This window comes from Gorilla gorilla, chromosome 12 (assembly GCF_029281585.2).
Source record: "Gorilla gorilla gorilla isolate KB3781 chromosome 12, NHGRI_mGorGor1-v2.1_pri, whole genome shotgun sequence".
Lineage (NCBI taxonomy): Eukaryota > Metazoa > Chordata > Mammalia > Primates > Hominidae > Gorilla > Gorilla gorilla.
The window spans coordinates 68,407,429-68,425,692 of record NC_073236.2 but is presented as its reverse complement, the minus strand read 5'-3'; the positions used below and the strand labels follow the sequence as shown (position 1 = coordinate 68,425,692).

Here is an 18,264-nt window from a genome sequence, read left to right as displayed (position 1 = left end):
AGAAGAGCCATAAATCCATTTTTATACATGGGAACGAAATAGTTTTTATTTGCTTTTTAAGGGGAAGATATATTTCAATTATGTGAAAAAGGATGGTTTACTTAACAACTGGAACCTTCATGATTGCCTTTATTCATTTGGAAGAAAATGAAGCTAGATCTACCTCATACCATAAAAATTATGTTAGATTAATTAAACATCTAAATGTAAAAAATAAAATTGTGAGGTTGTAAACAAAAGTGAACAATTGTGAACTGTGAAGTTTAGATAACTCAGGAGAATTTTGTGTAATCTCTGGGTGTGTATGCTTCAAGGGAGTGGGATGAAAAGAAGACTCAGAAGTCATAAATGAAAAGATTGATAGATTTGATTTCATGAACATTTAGTTTATAATAGCAAAAGATAGAAACAAAATTTCAGTGAGGAGAAACTAATTGCCACATATTTGACAAATATATATAGTGAGAGCTACCTCCTGATAAGAGACAATCACTTCACTAGAAATATGCACAAAGAATATGAAAAGGAGTTTTTTTAAATGAAGAAATACACATGGCTCCTGCCAAAGCCTGGGCACGGGAGCCTGGCTGGGAGTTCACCCTCGGCCCCTTTGTGTTGCCAATTTATTAGCAGCAGATAAAACAGTTAAATGGAGACTTAAAAAAAAAAAGAAAGAAATACACCTGGCTAGTAGATATGAAAAGATGCTTGACAGTGACACACACACACACACGCACACACACACATACACACCATCAGAGTCATTCATTCTTTCAAGAAATATTTTCTGATTTTCTACTGCGTACCAACTATCATTCTCTGTATTGGAAATAAAGCAGTGAAGAAAACAGACAAATATCCCTGACCTCAGGGAGCTTACATTTCTAGTGGAGGAAGATGGAGAAGAAACAAATAAATTATTGGTATATTGGAAGGTGATAAGTGCTGTGCAAATAAATAAAGCCATATATAAGGGGCCCACATAAAGGAAATGAAAGAAATTTCATAAGTTACTTTGCCTAACTCTAGGGAAATGTTTGAAAATCTAGATGAAATGGATGCTTTTCAAGCAAAATATGAATTACCAAATTCATTGTGGAAGAGAGAGAAATTCTTATCCAACTAAATATCATAAAGTATCAAGAGAAAATTAGAGAAGAACAACTCTCAGAAAAAGCACCAAACAAGATATTTCAAAGGTGAATTATTTCAAACTTTAAAGAACAGATAAGTCCAATGATATTTAAAGTATTTCAGGTTTGAGAAAGAAGTGAGTTTGTAGGGAAATGGTTCTTTTCTTTTTTTTTTTTTTTTTTTTTTTTTTTGAGACAGAGTCTGACTCTGTTACCCAGGCTGGAGTGCAGTGGCGTGATCTCGGCTCACTGCAACCTCTGCCTCCTGGGTTTAAGTGATTCTCCTGCCTCAGCCTCCCAAGTAGCTGGGATTACAGGCGTGTACCACCACAGCCAGCTAATTTTTATATTTTTAGTAGAGATTGGGTTTCACCATGTTGGTCAGGCTGGTCTTGAACTCCTAACCTCGTGATTCACCTGCCTCAGCCTCCCAAAGTGCTGGGATTACAGGCATGAGCCACCTTGCCCTGCCTATTTTCTTACATATTTAGTGGAAGTGACACTTTGTAGAAACTTTTTGGGAAGTTTTCCTACAACACCTATTAAAATTAAATGTATGTACACACATATACATTTAATCTAGCATTCCCACTATGATGATTCTAGCCTTTAGAAATTAAAGCATCATTTGGTAAGTCTTTGTATACAGCAGTGTTTGCAGTAGCAGAAAGACTGGAAACAACTTCAGTGTTCAACAACAGGCTGAATAATTGCTGAGGCAGCTATACTATGAATATTATACAATTATTTAAAAAGGATTATATGGTTTACTTGGAGAAATGTCAGTAATCAGAAAAGCAAATAGCTAATGTGTGAAAAAAGAAAACATTTCCTGTTACATGCAAATAATGTGTTTGTATGAATATAAAGAAATGTATGGAAGGAAACTTATCAAATGTTAACATGGGTTATTTGGTGTTTAGGGGGAGCTTGTTGGCTTTTTCTTTGTTGTTTTTGGTTTGTTGTCCCTAGCAGGATTTTTGGTTTGAAATGAAAATCCGATAAGATATCTTTTTAAAACGACTTTTCTTTTTAGTCTTTCAAATGCTTGTTTTAATGTGAATAAAAGAAATGCATTTGCTTGAGTGCTAGGTAAAACCGATGTGTGAGACTCAGGGTGGGTGGTGTGATTTGTGTGGTATGCATATGGCAGGGCTTGTAGCTTTACCAGATTTTGTCCAATGACTGGGTTTTCATATTGGTGTAGTATAGCCACCTGGAGAAGATAAAACATTGCATAACACAGTTCTTTAACGTCTGCCATCCCAAGGTTTTCCATGGGTAAAATGGGGATTACAAATATCTACCACACAGATAGGGCTTTTTATTGTGAAATGACAAAAGGATTTTCAGAGTGTTAAAGTTTTAGCTGAATAAGCTTTGGTTGAATTCTAATTTACAGTTTTGAGTAGCTATGACACACATCATTGCCATAGGGATCAAAAGGTGCAAGGTGACAGGATAAAAGCGGGCAAAATCTTGACCATACAAAGCATTATATTAACGTGCTACGCGCGAATATAACCTGTTATAATATAATGTTATTATTATTATTTGAGATGGAGTCTCACTCTGTTGCCCAGGCTGGAGTGCAGTGGTGCAATCTCCTCTCACTGCAACCTCCGCCTCCCGGGTTCAAGCAATTCACCTGCCTCAGCACCCCCTAGTAGCTGGGACTACAGGCGCGCGTCCCCGGCTATTTTTTGTGGTTTTAGTAACGGGGTTTCACCCTGTTGGCCAGGCTGGTCTCGAACTCCTGACCTCAGATGATCCACCCACCTCGGTCTCCCAAAGTGCTGGGATTACAGGAGTGAACCACCGCGCCTGGCCATATAATGTTATTATTGAAGGCACAAATGATCAGGGAAGACTTCATGAAGGAAGTGAGACAATATAGGTCTTAAAAGGATGAGCGGTTTGGAGAGGACAGGCACAGAACCAGCAAAAGAGTGAAGACGGCGCTGGAGTTTTTTTTTTTTTGGAGTTTTTTTTTTTTTTTGCCACAGGCGCCTTGGCCGCCACCACGCGGGAGCGCCCCCTTCCGGGAGCCCGCTCCGCCCGGCTCTTCTCGGGCTTCGGGCGAGCGCGGTGCCAGCGGTACGCAGGCGCCGGGAGCCTATGAGGGCTCGCAGGAGCTGGGAGGCGCGCATGCGTGCAGCTCTTTGGAGGCGGTAGCATTTTCGGCGTCGAGACTGGAGGCTGAGTGCTAAACTGTGTGGGGCGCGAATGGGATCCAGCTGTTAGTCGGGTAGGCATAGGTAGGACCGCTGCCCTGTGGGGAGTAGGGGGTTGGAAGGCGGAGGCCGGTATCGTGGGGGTCCTGAGCCCTTCCTGTGAGATCCGGGCCGACTATTGTATCTGTGTCGCAGCGGCTCCGCACAAAATGGCGGCGGGCAGACGGCGGGGGCGGGAGGAGGTTGGGGGACCCCCGGGATGGGAAGGGAAGCTGTGCTGTGCTGCCCTGCTCCGTCGTTTATTCACTTCGCTACCCGGGAGGGCCCGTCCGGGTACTCGTGTAGGACCCTGCCTCGAGAAGAGCTGCCTGACGCCGTTGCACTGGGCCGAGGATCGTGAAGAGCCCTTTGGCGAGGCCGAGGCGGCCCCTTCCCCAGCAGCGCCGGGCCTGCCGAGGCTGCGCTGGGCCTGACAGCCGAGGAAGCGGTGGTGAGGGAACGCCGAGCAGGGAGGAAGCGTTCCCGTCGGGCCCGAAGAGGCGGTGGAGTTTGAGCCGAGCCCTCTGACCAGCGACATTGTGCAAGAAGCGTGGAGAGAAGAGCGTGTTTGTGTTTGGGGTTGGGGAGGGGGTGTCGGGATGAAGGAGGGAATGTTAGGATCCAGCGGCTTTTCCGGGCTGGTGTTCTGTGCTGCGTAGTGCAGGTATGAAACCAAAGAAAATGTCACCTCTGTGGGAGACTGAGGACTCATAAATGGTTGTGATACCTAACAGTATTTCCAAATTTCTCAGAGGAATTGTGAAAGCAGAACGTTAGTAAATTGTTTTTGTGTGATTCTTAGCTTGGGCCCCGTTCTCTTAAAGGAAGGGGGAATGTATATATCACAGACTGGAATCCTTGAGAACGTTTGAAATAGATCTTTTGTTGTTTGAGGTAATTGTTAATGAGGGATACTTCAGTATTACAAAATCATTGATTGAGCTAGACAGTGAAGGCTACCTGAAGCTAATTTTTCTTAATCTTAAAATTTGCCCTTAGGCGAAGTTGGGGGCCAGGACCAGAAATTGTAGTAGTCTAAAGGAGTCCCGATGAAAAACTTGTCACCAGGATCCAGCGATTTATGTTCAAGTACTTTTTCCAACGAGCTCTGGAATTGTGCACAAAAAATTTTGCTTTTTCCCCTCCTTTGTTGTAAAGGATTATTTTTTCAGGGATGTTGTGCTTGCTGGTTCAGATTTACAATTAAAAATTGATAACCTGGAGAAAAGGATTGACCAAAAAAAAGGTGAATTTAAGGAAGTTTTCGGAGAAAAACAAACATGTAAATGACATTCAAATAGCTTTAAATTTTGTTAATGATTAGACATTCGAGACTTAGTGGACTTATGTTGCCATCTTTTAAAAAAGTTCATTTGACAGCATTTTATATTTTATTTTTACTCCATATTTTGTAGTATGTACTTCTAAATAATTACAGGGCGTCCCAGCATGTTATACATTAAAATATGCTGGGCCATTCCTTTCTTGGGGATTTATTTGTCTTGGAACCAAGAAAGGGTAAATATAACAGTTGGAAGAAATCACAAAATCTTATTCGTTTTTATTAACTAGTTTTCATAATGTGTTTATGGTCACATAGTTATTGTATATTGGTTGTATTTGTTTTGTAATCTTTTTTTGCATTTTGTTTTGGAGGGTGTATACGGCAGGTACTCTAGTTTAAAAAGGTTTTGGTACTGTAGTTTAAAAAAGTCATCACTGTACTTGACTATCTTAGGGTTTTTCTTGGGTGCTCTTAAGTAGGTGATCGCTGGAAATTTTGTTTTTATGTAGTGGAAGAAAATGAGACAGGTAGTTTAGTGGAAAGAGAATAGGCTTTGCAATCGGAAGATCTGGATTCACATCTCCCTTTTCCTCAGTATGTGTGAGACTTTGGTAAATTATTTTAGTCTTTCTGAGCTTTTGTTTCCTTATCTCTAAAATGGTGACATTATTACTTCCTGCTTGGGATTTTTGTGAGTGACTGTTAAGTGAGACAGTGTATGGAAAGCTCGTATTCCTTGGCACATACTAGGTGTTTAATGTTAGCTGTTACTTGTATTTAAAAATTGAAGTGCTTAGGCAGCATCATTTGATAGAAAATTATAATCTGTGGGTATTCTCTTCTAATTAAACGGCTTAAAAGGATTTAGAGTAATAGAATTTTGGAGTTGAAAGGCCCTCTAATCTAACTTTTATTAAAATATTTTGTGCTTCTATAAATTTTTTACATGCCTCTCTTGTAGAACTTATCAATATATATTGTAACCATTTATATGATTGTTACGTTAGTCTTTGTATCTTTCCCAGTGCCTGGTATGTATTAGATGCTCAGATGTTGAGTGAATGAACTCAGCTGGTAGTCACCAGAGCCTGAACTCTAAATCATGCTCTTTCCACTGTACCTTAATGTATACTGATTAAGGTTTGGACTAAATTTGTCCAAATCCTTAATAAAATGCCTTATATACTTAGAAACAGTACTTCCAGTATTGGTACCCAGTAACACAGCTTGGGCTGTTTTGCAAGGAAACAGGCGCTAATGAATGCTGCAATGTAGTGGTTTTAGAGACTCTCCAAATTGAAAGTAATTATGTTTGTGGCTAAAGCTAATAAGCCCTCATGTGTATCCAGCTTATCTACTCTTAATTGCTTTAACTTTGTTGAGTGTTTTGAAATTTGTGATGGAAAATTAAAATGGAAGGAAAATAAGTATATAGAAGATGAGAAAATAATGGAAAGGAAAAAGAGTGAGGAAAAGGTGAGATGTAGAAATAAAACACACAACTGTAATAATGCGGTGAATCCCCATCTCTACTAAAAATAGAAAATTAGCCGGGCGTGGTGGCGGGCGCCTGTAGTCCCAGCGACTCGGGAGGCTGAGGCAGGAGAATGGCGTGAACCCGGGAGGTGGAGGTTGCAGTGAGCCGAGATTGCGCCACTGCACTCCAGCCTGGGCGACAGAGCTAGACTCCGTCTCAAAAAAAAAAAAAAAAAAAAAAAAAAAACTCCGGTGAGGGTTAAGAATAACAAGGGTTTTGGTTTGAAAAGAAAGTCCAGGAAACAGGAGAAATAGCTTTAACGTACATATGTTTTTTTGCTTTGTTTTTGAGACAGGATCTCACTCTTTCTCGAAGGCCACCATGGCTCCCTGCGGCCTCTACCTCCTGGGTGCAAGCGATGTTCCTGCCTCAGTCTCCTGAGTAGTTGGGACAACAGGCACACGTCCCCACGCTTGGCTAATCTTTTTTAAAAAAATTTATAGAGACAAGGTCTTGCTGTATTGCCCAGGCTGGTCTCGAACTCCTGGACTCAAACCATCCTCCCACCTTAACCCTCCTAAATTGCTGGGATTACAGGTGTGAGCTACTGCGCCCAGCCTTTTTTCTTAATGGTTACCCTGAGGAACATATATTTTGGGTTATTTTTTAATTCTTTTGAACCAAAATATATTTATTGTTCATTCAAGTTTTAAAAAAAATTTCCTATCTTATTTCCACAGTCGGTTAAACTTTTAGCTAACTTGCCTGTTGTCTCTGCTGAGTAAAACTTGCCAACTTTTGTTTTAAATATTTTTACCAAAAAAAAAAAAAAAAAACCATTTTACTATGGAAAATTTTAAACATATACAAAAGTAGAGAGAATGATACTAATTCATTCATGTGCCTGTCCAGTTTCAACTATCTAGCTAATGGTCAGTCTTGTTTCATCTCTACTTGCTTATTTTTAAATAAATGCTTCTATCAGTTCAATATATAGTTCAGAATTTTCTCTAGAGTGTTTAGAAGAAAACATGCATATTACACCTAAAACAACAGTAACTATGAGTAATTAATTTTAATATCAGATATTCAGACAGATATCAAATTTCCCCAGTTGTAACTCACTACCTCCCACCCCCATGCATATGTGGTAAAGGTTGTTGGAGTCAGGATCCAACTAATGTTCGTAATTCATTTATAATTGGTTACGATTGATAACTCTCAAGTCTATAAACTCCCCACCTACCTTTTCTTAGAGTTTACTTGAAGAAAAACTTTGCTTTTTATACATTATTTAGATAATCTTTTGCTTCATCAGCATCTGAATTCATGAATTTTGATGTGACTTTAAAAATGTACTTGATAAGGCCCGGGCACGGTGGCTCACGCCTGTAATCCCAGCACTTTGGGAGGCCGAGGCAGGCGGATCACCTGAGGTCGGGAGCTTAAGGCCAGCCTGACCAACATGGAGAAACCCCGTCTCTGCTAAAAATACAAAATTAGCTGGGGTGGTGGTGTGTGTCTGTAATCCCAGCTACTCGGGAGGCTGAGGTAGGAGAATCGCTTGAAGCCAGGAGGCGGAGGTTGCGGTGAGCCGAGATTTGCGCCATTGCACTCCAACCAGGGCAACAAGAGTGAAATTCCATCTCCAAAAAAAAAAACAACCAAAAAAACACAAGTGCTTGTTAAACAAATTGCTAGATCTCAATATAGGAAATACTGAAAGAAAGGTGGATGTAAGCAATTAACTCCTATGTCTAATATAATTTTCAAAAATTACTCAAGTCTTACTAAAAGGAAGAAACACGTATTAAGCATTTTGTTTACTGTTACGCATTTTTTGAGCACCTGTTGCATGTCAGGATTTACAATTTTAGTTAATCTTCACAGCAGCATTCCCAATGGGTACTGTCGTTTCATTTTCACAGGATGAAACAGGCTTGGATTAACCAGCTTGCTCCGGGTAACATTGTTAGCAAGCAGTGGGACCAGAGTTATTTCACAGGATGAAGTAGGCTTGGATTAACCAGCTTGCTCAGGTTAACATTGTTAGCAAGCAGCAGGACCAGAGTTAAAACACTGAATGTAGGGTCTAAGTTCTTAAAGACTGTGCTGCACTACCTCTCTAAAGCTGAATTAGTAGTGTTAAATTTTACTTATGGGAGTTAACTAATTTTGCATGAAGTCATTCACTGGCACCCCTCCTAGCAGGGTGGGTATCTTCAGATCAGTGGAAATTTCCCCAAAGATTAGATTATTATGGATTGCATAATAGGCTAACAGTCAATAGTTAGGAAGTGAACATGATGTAGAAAAGAAGGGCTAAATCCAAAAATGTGTTTAAGGCTGATGCTCTTTATTATACTGCAGGTTTTCTGCCTCTTGCCATATTGCCTATAGTTTTTTTTTTTTTACTTTGTATACAGTAAGAAGATCACATAGTCCAATGTTGGACATGAAATATTGTGCCATTAACTATATTTGAATGAATTTAAGTGACAGGTGGTGGGGGAGTTCCCTGTCTCCTGCGTATATGGTTTTTTCCCGAAAAGTTTGACATTAAGTTGCATATATTGTGGTCCTTTATCCCTAAATAGTGTGTATTTCCTAAAAATATTTTCTTTCACAGTCATAGTTACCAACTTCAATGAGTTTCACATTTATAAAATCCTTTTTTATTTTTTTGAGGAAGTGTCTGGCTCTGTCACCTAGGCTGGAGTCCAGTGAGTGATTTCGGCTCACTGCAATCTCTGCCTCCTGGGCTCAAGCGATCCTCCCAAGTGGCTGGGAGTACTGGCTCAGGCGCGCACCACCATGCCTGGCTACGTTTTATATTTTTTGTAGAGATGGGCTTTTGCCACGTTGCCCAGGCTGGTCTCGAACTCCTGAGCTCAAGCATTCCACCTGTCTCGGCCTCCCAAAGTAGTAAGATTACATGCATGAGCCAATGTGCAGCCTATAAAATTATTCAATCTACTATTTGTATTCTGGTTTTTGTCAATTGACCCAATAATGTTTTTTATAGCAGTTTTCTTTCCCCCTCCAGTGCAGGACTAAACTAAGATCAGATGTTGCATTTAGTTGTTATGTCTTTTTAATCTTCCTTAGTCTGGAACATTTCCATAGTCTGCCTTTATCTTTTGTGAAGTTGACATTTTTGAAGAATACAATCTGCTTTGCTTTTCTCTTTAATAGAGCACTTCTCATTTTGGATTTATCTGATGTTTCCTCTTGATTAGATGTAGATTATATGTCCCTGGGCAGAAAAATCGCGTAACTAATGCTATGTCCCCAGGATATCAGATCTGGAGATTCACCATTTCCATTTGCCCTTCATGCATGATACTATGTGTGAGCATATGCTATGGTTAAAGTGCTTGTTTCCCCCCATTCCCCCTGGAATTAATCTGTGGAGAGACGTTTTAAGACCATGCAAATATCCTATTCATCAGAATTTACCTCTGTAACACCCACTCATGATTCTTACCTGAACCATTCTTTACTATGATGGTTGCAAAATGATTTTCTACTCCAACTGTTATTCTACATTTACTAGTAGGTACTCAGCACTCTATAAGAGCTTCCCTTCTTCCGCATTGATTAATTTATTGCTGTGTATTTATGGACTCTGTTTTTTCCAGTGTTTGATAATTTATTACTCTTCAGTTCTTTCTTGCTTTCTCCTATTTCCTATTTGTATTTCTTGTCTTCCACAATGAAAGCCCTAAGTTCCTAGCACCATCAAAACATTTACTTACTTGCTCAAACTTATGATGTATCTAAAGTAGTTTCAGAATTGCTTCATCCATACCACTACAAAAAATAAAATTACTAAAAAGAGTGAAAATTCGTTATTCTTCTCTTTCCCTTAGCTCCATCAAAACTGAGGTACATAAATCGTTTTTTATTTATTTATTTTCCTGGGGGGCTCTAACACTCGGGGTGTGGCCTCCTGTGAGGTACATAAATTGAATAGTGGTTTATAAGTTCTTGGATTAGTTTTCTTTTTCCCCTTCAATGTATTGTGGCATGCATTTGAAATATGATTGGATTAGTTTGCTTTCAGTGTTAGATATTTTTCTCCATCCCATCCTTACTGATTTTTAAAATATATGTAAATTGTTAACATGTTTCCAAAGGTTAAAACTGTATAGTAAGATGCTCCGTGAAATAACATCACCATATCCCTTCAATCCTTTCTATCCATTACCCCTTACAGATTACCAGCTTCATCGTTTTCTGTATTATTCTTCCTTTGTTTCTTTGTGCTAACCATAAAGAGGTATATGTATGTTTTCCTATTTTCCTTTTTTGTTTAACACAAAAGATGGCATACTGTATGCTCATCTGCACTTGTAAAGACTTTAAGGCTTATGGCTTTTAATGCATTTAGTCGGTTTAGGTTTTTTTTTTTTTTTTTTTTTTGAGACGGAGTCTCACTTGCACCCAGGCTGGAGTGCAGTGGCACGATCTCAGTGCACTGCAGCCTCCACCTCCCAGGTGCAAGTAGATTCTCCTGCCTCAGCCTCCTGAGTGGCTGGGATTACAGGCACCTGCCAGCACACCCGGCTAATTTTTATATTTTTAGTAGAGACAGGGTTTCACCGTGTTGGTCAGGCTGGTCTTGAATTCCTGACCTGGTGATCCGCCCTCCTCAGCCTCCCAAAGTGCTGGGATTACAGGCATGAGCCACCGTGCCTGGCCAGTTTAGGTATATTTAATTGAAGATTTTAGAACCCACTTTAGGTAAATGGAAACATTTTTTGGCCATGTTACTCCATGAAGAAAAGCAAATAACCAAATGGCAGAGAGGGCAAGGATGAGTTAGGCTTCAGAAACAATTGGGACTGGATATTGAATACCTTCATTATTGTCTTTACTTCTTGGTCTTGCTTACCTCTGTTCCAGTGGCTTTTGTTGTTGTTGTTGTTTTATGGTGCAGTTTCTCAGTAAAGCAGTAAATAGGGCTGTTAACAGCATTTGAATTTTAGAAACATCTACCACTTTTCTCATTTCTAGTTTAACAAAAAATCCTAGGGAAGATTTCTTTGTTCCAACTTGGGTAAGGTGGTTTCTCTTGGGCTAACCTGTTATACCTACTAGGAGTGTTTAGAGCAAGGCCACCAGTGCACATCTGCGGGGGAGCATCATTTACAATAAATACAGTGTTGTGCTCTAGAGGCCTGTTTACGTATGCAGGTCACATGCTCCTAAGAAATAAAAAGGTATATCTTACAACAGCCCATTTATCAAAAAATCATTTTCCTGAAATTGATAACAATATTAAATCATTGCTATATGGGATTAATGCCTGGTTCTCATGGAGATCTCTTAACATTGTGCATTAGCGGTTTTCCATTTTTTTTCAAATCTGAAATCATGGTGTTTATCAATCCTTGCAGTTAGTAGTGAAATTTGGTGTTGCCCTTCATGATGCCAAATAACGTTTCTAATTTTCTGCTTATTTTTGCTTTGTTTCATTGACTGTTTCTTTGAAGGCACCACATTTTGGCATTTTAACGTGAAACATGGTACTCTCTGTCAACACTTGTGGCACCCTCAGAATTGTTACTTGCATACCTTTTGTGAGACAAGAGAGGACAAAGACTAATAGTAAAGAAGTTGGCTGAGTGGCTTTATCTGCGTGGTAGGAGAGATCAGCAGATTGAGTACCAGGAAAGCACAGAATGACATGTTAGTTTTTATAGCTGAATAAACAATCAGCCTCTTCTATTAACTACCCATTGTAATAACTGCATTCTTAAGTACCAAAGTGAATTTATATAGTCTGAGACAAACAGTGCTCTAACAAAGCAGTATCAAATGAGATATATGGGTGTATGTCTAGAAAAATAATGTTAGTGGTAGTTTTCCCTTTGTGGGAAGATTATAGAATACTTTTTTTTCTTTCCTGCATGTTATAGGGTGGTTTTTCTTTTTTGGGGGCGGATTTTGAAACTGTATTGCTTTTTTATGATTAGAAATAAAGTTATAAAGTAGATTTACACTTAATGTATCTGGTATATGGAAAGAACACCAATGGGAGATGTTCTAATCTTGTTACTTCCTAGCTGTGTTTTACTTAATGTGTGAACTGGAATTCCTTTGCTCTTAAGGTCATTGTGAAGCTCAGACGAGATAATATTTAAAGTGCTTTGTAAACTTTAAAGTAGTGTAAGTCCTAAAGTATGGTGTTTGATATAAATCTTTTCCTTATAAGTCTGATGGAGCCATTATCTGATGGATTGATTTTTGATGATGGTTTTGGATAAAGTCTACCCATATCTGTAAAGAAAATTAAGGGCTCCCTTCCTTCTGAAAGACTGCGTCAAAATAATAGGCAGTTCTTGATTGTCCGTGGTATTGGAGATCTCAGAAATACCTCACAGGATCTAATAGCGCTATCTTTTCAATTCATCAAGCCGTTTCATCATGGCTTCCTCAAGAACCCAGTTTCTACTATGTTTCTGAAAGAATTTTTATGGTTGACGTTATATTGAATATTTCTTGTTTTACAGTGGTATGTTTTAGTTCTTAAAAGGACATAAATGAGAGTTATTAGTTACTTGTTAAAACAGTTCAAAGGTTCATCATGTTTTGTCACTATTAAGTATCCAGTTTTTGAAAAATAGTAAATTTAGAAAAATAAAATGTCAACTGAAAAGAGCAAATAGCATACTTCTAATGTTGTACAATGTTTGATATACCCCACCCCCCCATCATGCGTACATGAACGTACACTAAAGTAGATGAAACTATACCAGAGTATTAATTTACTCTGGGTGATGGTTTTATTGGTAAGGATTTTGTTTGCAGGTTGTTATTGTTTCTGTAACAAGCACACATTATTTACATAACAAGGAATAAAACATTTATTTTAAAGGGTTAATGCTACTTAATTGCAGTTTTTTCCCCAACAAGTTAATAGTTAAGAACCCTGATCTCAACTCTCATTTTTCCAGGTTATTTGTTTCATAAGATGACTGTCCATAAATCTTCCGATGAACGAACCTCTTTATGACCAGAGCTCCTGGGGTTAAAGGAGAAAGGTTTTATAATGGCTGTCTTAATTTGTTTGGTGGTTTTCCAGGTATTAATGCCAAATTTGCCTTTGTTTAGTTTCTGTTTCTTATCACACTGTTTTCAGGTTACATCATTATCTTAAAAAGGCAGAGGCTTTGTTTTCTTCATTGTGATATAACCTAATTCTTAGAGGTTTCTTACCAAGATCACTTTGCTTGTTTTGCTTAATTTTATTTTCTAAATTTTACAAATTAATGTTTTCCACCAAAAGGTGGAACGAAACAAAGAGCAAAATATCAAACTGTTTAGTAATAGTTAAAAAAGTCAAGTGGGAAGGAAGGGTATAGGGTATAATTAAAATGATTTTAGACTTAAATCTGAATTTATTATTTATACATTGCTTGTTAATCAGCTTGTTACTGATTTGGCGTTTGTTAGACCTTGGTGTGATAATGTTAGATTGAGAAGAATGATGTCATCTTCACTAACTCATGTTCGTGGTTTTTTATTCTTCCCGTTTTTTGTTTTGTTAAAAGTGTCATACCGGCTGGGCATGGTGGCTCATGTCTGAAATCCCAACACTTTAGGAGGCCGAGGCGGGTGAATCACATGAGGTCAGGAGTTCAAGACCAGCCTGGCCAACGTGGTGAAACCCTGTCTCTACTAAAAATAAAAAAAGCCAGGCGTGGTGTCAGACGCCTGTAATCCAGCAATTCGGGAGGCTGAGGCAGGAGAATCGCTTGAACCCAGGAGGTGGAGGTTTCAGTGAGCTGAGGTTGTGTCACTGCACTCCAGCCTGGGTGACAGTGAGACTCTGTCTCAAAAAAAAAAAAGTCATACTAATATTTAGGACTTAAACTTTTTATTTTGGAAATCTTCAGAAATGTAAAAAAAGCACAGATAAATTCTTAGGGACTCAGCTTCCACAACCAGTATTTTTACGTGTCTTGCTTCATCAAATTCCCTTCATCTACCACCACCGCCGCCCCTTGCCCCACTACACATGTTCACTCTTTCCCTCACCTCCGCCCAGATTATTTTAAAGAAAATCTCAGACACATTATTTTACTCATTAAGCACTTGAGCCTGTAACTTTTGCCTCTTTTTGCCAGTGCATCTGTGAATCTACATAGATAACTGTAGATTTAAAGTTTATAATAACCAAAGAAAAGGCATTGGGATGATGATGGTGGTGAGAGGAAAAAGAAAAGTACATACGAGAAGTATTGACAGGAATACACTGAATTTTATAGTTAGAAATGGAGATTTGTGTGTGTGTGTGTGTGTGTGTGTGTGTCTTGGTAATTTGGTAAGGGAATTGGTGTACAGAGAGCAGAGGATTCAAAAAGCCACTAAAAACAGTAGCTGACATATGGCATAAGGGATGTTGGTTCCTAACACTTTTTTTCTGTCTTCATAGCTGACGTCTATCAAATAGTCCTGAGGGTGCGAAGATTCTGATGTTTTAGCTGAAGCTTTTTTTTTTTGTCTTGAATATTATGCCTTTATCAGAAATATGTAGTTAATAAGTTATAATTTACTTTTTATCATTTCCAGTACAACTGTCTTACAGTATTTTATCCAAAGACTTTAGGATACTCCAAATTTTTGAAAATTTGATAAACATGTTTAGTAAGACATTGTTATTTGAAATCTCATTTGTACTAGTTTCCTCAAAACTGTAGAAGATGCCATCCTACAAAACTCAATTCAAGCATTTCTGTCTTCCAGAAATCCTTTTCTGATACCTCAGCCTTGTTATAATACTGACAAACCTTACTGAAATTTGTTTTTTTTCTGTTAGATTGTTGGCACTTTGGCTATAGGAACGCAACTGTATTTTATTTGGCTTTGAAACTAGGAAGTAGCCTGGTGACTGTCATGTTAGGCTCTCAGAAGATATTTAATACATTGAGTGAATAATTCTGAACTTACTCCTTTCCACTAAAAACAAAAAGGGGAAAAAGAAGGGTCTGTTAGGATGTATCTCCTCACCCCACCCCACAGTGGCATGCAGGATTTAGATGGAAACTTGTAAGAAGGAAATTTGTGACCTACTGTCATTCCCAATTAAATGTTCCTGCCTGCCAATAAGTAAAACAGAAACAACAAAAATCAGTGTTTAGCAAAATTGAGATGTATGGAAGTGATGATCGAGTAGAAAGCATTAGGCATGTAGTAGTGTAGAAGAGCCAGTAGCTAAAAATTAAATGGAATAGAAGAGAGATTAGATTGTCTCCTAACCATGTGAATTGAGGCCTTAAAAATGTAGATTCTGACACCCCTAAATAGAATTTCTTAACCTTTTTGGGTCATAGACCTTTTTGACAAGTAGATGACAGACTCTTATAGTTTGAATTTGAATTTTCTGCTTTCTGCTCCCCTCTCCCCACCAAAAAAACTCACGTTTTCCTGTTGTATCACACCATCTCCTGTTAAAATTAACAGCTTGCCGCCAGGCGCGGTGGCTCACGCCTGTAATCCCGGCACTTTGGGAGGCTGAGGCGGGTGGATCACAAGGTCAGGAGATGGAGACCATCCTGGCTAACATGGTGAAACCCCGTCTCTACTAAAAATAAAAATAATCAGCCGGGTGTGGTGGCACGCACCTGTAGTCCCAGCTACTCAGGAGGGCGAGACAGGAGAATTGCTTGAACCTGGGAGGCGGAGGTTGCAGTGAGCCAAGATCACGCCACTGCACTCCAGCTTGGGCGACAGAGCGAGACTCCATCTCAAAAAAAAAAAAAAAAAAAAAAAAAAAAAAATTAACAGCTTGCCCTCTACTTTTAGTATCCAAATTCTGAAACTCTCTCCAACCCAGAAGAATTTTCCTATCTTTTTTGTATGGATTCTGATTCTGGTCATTAAAAGCCTTTACGTAGTAGTGTCCCTTTTTCTGAGGGAGATATGTTCTAAGGACCTGCCAGTGGATGCTGAAAATACAGATGTACTATAGTTTATTTGACCAGTTTCCAGTCTCTCTGCAAGCTTTTATAATTGCAGAAGCATGAAAAGGGAAGTTTTCAAGAGATTTCTAACTATATATTGTATCATTTTGGTTACCCTAATTTCATGAGATACTAGCTCCATCTTAAAAAGTAGAGTGTTAGCTATATGAAGGAGAGATCTGTTCTGGCTGTAATATCTTTGGTCCTTCCTTACCTAGAACAATGATGTCAGTAATTATTTTGTATGAATAAAGGCTGAATTTGAACTTATTCTCTAGATTTATTGCTAAGAAAACTTTCTCAAAATTTCTTGGGAGTACTTAGCATTTAAAAAACTGTCTTGAATGGCCTGATACTTAATCTTGGAATTTTATTCCCTTGAATTGATTGAGAAGGACATAAAAGTTAAGTGACAAAGTAAAAGTGCTGTTGGTGGGGCACCTAAGTTACATTTCAAAAAATAAGGCTTCAGAATTATGTAATTGCCAAAGGAAACTATAATACCTTATAAATAGAAAGCTTGAAGTATAAATAACAAGCATCCTTTTAGTTAAAACATTTTATTTGGAGTGGATATGAATGATAGAAGACAAACTTTGCTAAATGATTAAAAATGTACTTAACATTTTTAATTAAAAGTGAAAATTGTGCAAATGAAATATGAGTATACAGTAGTCTCCCCTTATCTGTGGCTTTACTTTCTGCAGTTAGTTACCTGTAGTCAACCACCGTCCAGAAATAGGTGAGTATGGTATGAGAATGACATTTTGAGAGCAACCACATTCATATAACTTTTATTATGCTATATTTTAATTATTTTTTATTGTTAATCTCTTACTGTAGCTGATTTATAAATTAAACGTTATCACAGGTATGGATATGTAGGAAAAGACACAGTATATGTAGGATTTAGTACCATCCATGGTTTCAGGCATCCATGGGGATCTTGGAATGCATCCACCTCAGAGAAGAGGTGACCATTATACTCCTTAAATTTCATTCACAAAGAAAAGGCAACATAATGCTTACTTTTTTTTAACCATTGAAGATATGTTATTTGGCATATAGGTCATAGGCAGATATTTTATTTATATGAATTTTTTGAGACAGTGTCTGCTTTGCCACCTAGGCTGGAGTACAATGGTGGAAACAGCTCACTGCAGCCTTGACATCCTGGACTCAAGCAGTCCTACCACCTCAGCCTCCTGAGTAGCTAGTTGGAAAAAACCAACATGCTTGGTTTTTTCATTTTTGTAGAGATGAGGTCTCACCATGTTGCCCAGGCTGGCCTCGAACTCCTGGGCTCAAAGCAGTCCCCTTGCCTTGGCCTCCCAAAGTATTGGGATTACAGGTGTGAGCCACCTGTATTTTTTTTTGTAGAGACAGGATTTCGTCATGTTGCCCACGCTGGTCTTGAACCCCTGGGCTCAGAGCAGTCGGCCTGCCTTGGCCTCCCAAAGTGCTAGGATTACAGGCGTGAGTGAGCTACCTCACCTGGCCTCTCATAGACTTTAATATGCTAATAGACATTGTTCCCCTCTAAAAGGCAAGTATGGTGGCCTTCAAACTTTCTTGGCCAGGCAACATCTTTGTAGAAGACCACTCTTAGAGTACTCTAGTATTGTGGAGAATACAGTTTGTCAAGGGCAGTTGTCTTAACCTTCTATAAATGTGTACTTGAATCACTGTAATGCAATGTTGGGCACATTAGGAAATACACAGTACATTTTTGCCTTTAAGGAATTTAAAATGGAGATTGTTCCAAATGATACTTATTCACAATTCCATTTAGTAATTAGATCACTGTGATTGAAATTTGTTCCTTTGCTGTTTTATTTTGGGGGAGAAACATTTGGAAGAGCTTGTGCTTATGAAGTTATAAGAGGAGTCTTCACCAAATGGAATAAGTGGTTCGGAAAGCATTGTAATAACTACATGATAAACTGCTTACATAAGCAATGCGTATCTTTTAGGATTGGGTGAAGACAGTTGTTTTTGGAAGAGATTTTATTATGTAGAAGGTAGGCACAATTTCATATGATTCATGATTGTTTAAAAAGACCGTGAGTTTGTTATAAATGAACTTTTTAACAGAATTTAGGTATCATTGTTTGGTAAGCTTGTGTCTGCAGCTTGTATCTGGTGAATCAAAAGCCTGTGTATTTGATGTATTTTTGTGTTTCAT

The 18,264-nt window shown here is 38.6% G+C and overlaps 1 protein-coding gene across 6 annotated transcripts in view; it reads left to right on the top strand.

The window, feature by feature from the left end:
- ZNF638 (zinc finger protein 638) overlaps window positions 1–18,264 on the top strand; it is a 152,377-nt gene that overhangs the window by 51,840 nt on the left and 82,273 nt on the right. Inside the window, exon 1 of one of the 6 annotated variants that reach the window (XM_063695811.1) lies at window positions 3,260–3,381. The exons of 3 other annotated variants lie outside the window; for them this stretch is intronic. The gene's annotated coding sequence lies outside the window, so the exon portion shown is untranslated. Of the gene's footprint in view, window positions 1–3,259; window positions 3,392–18,264 lie in introns of those variants that run through there. 2 more of the 6 variants (XM_063695812.1, XM_055378074.2) reach the window with 2 other exon arrangements.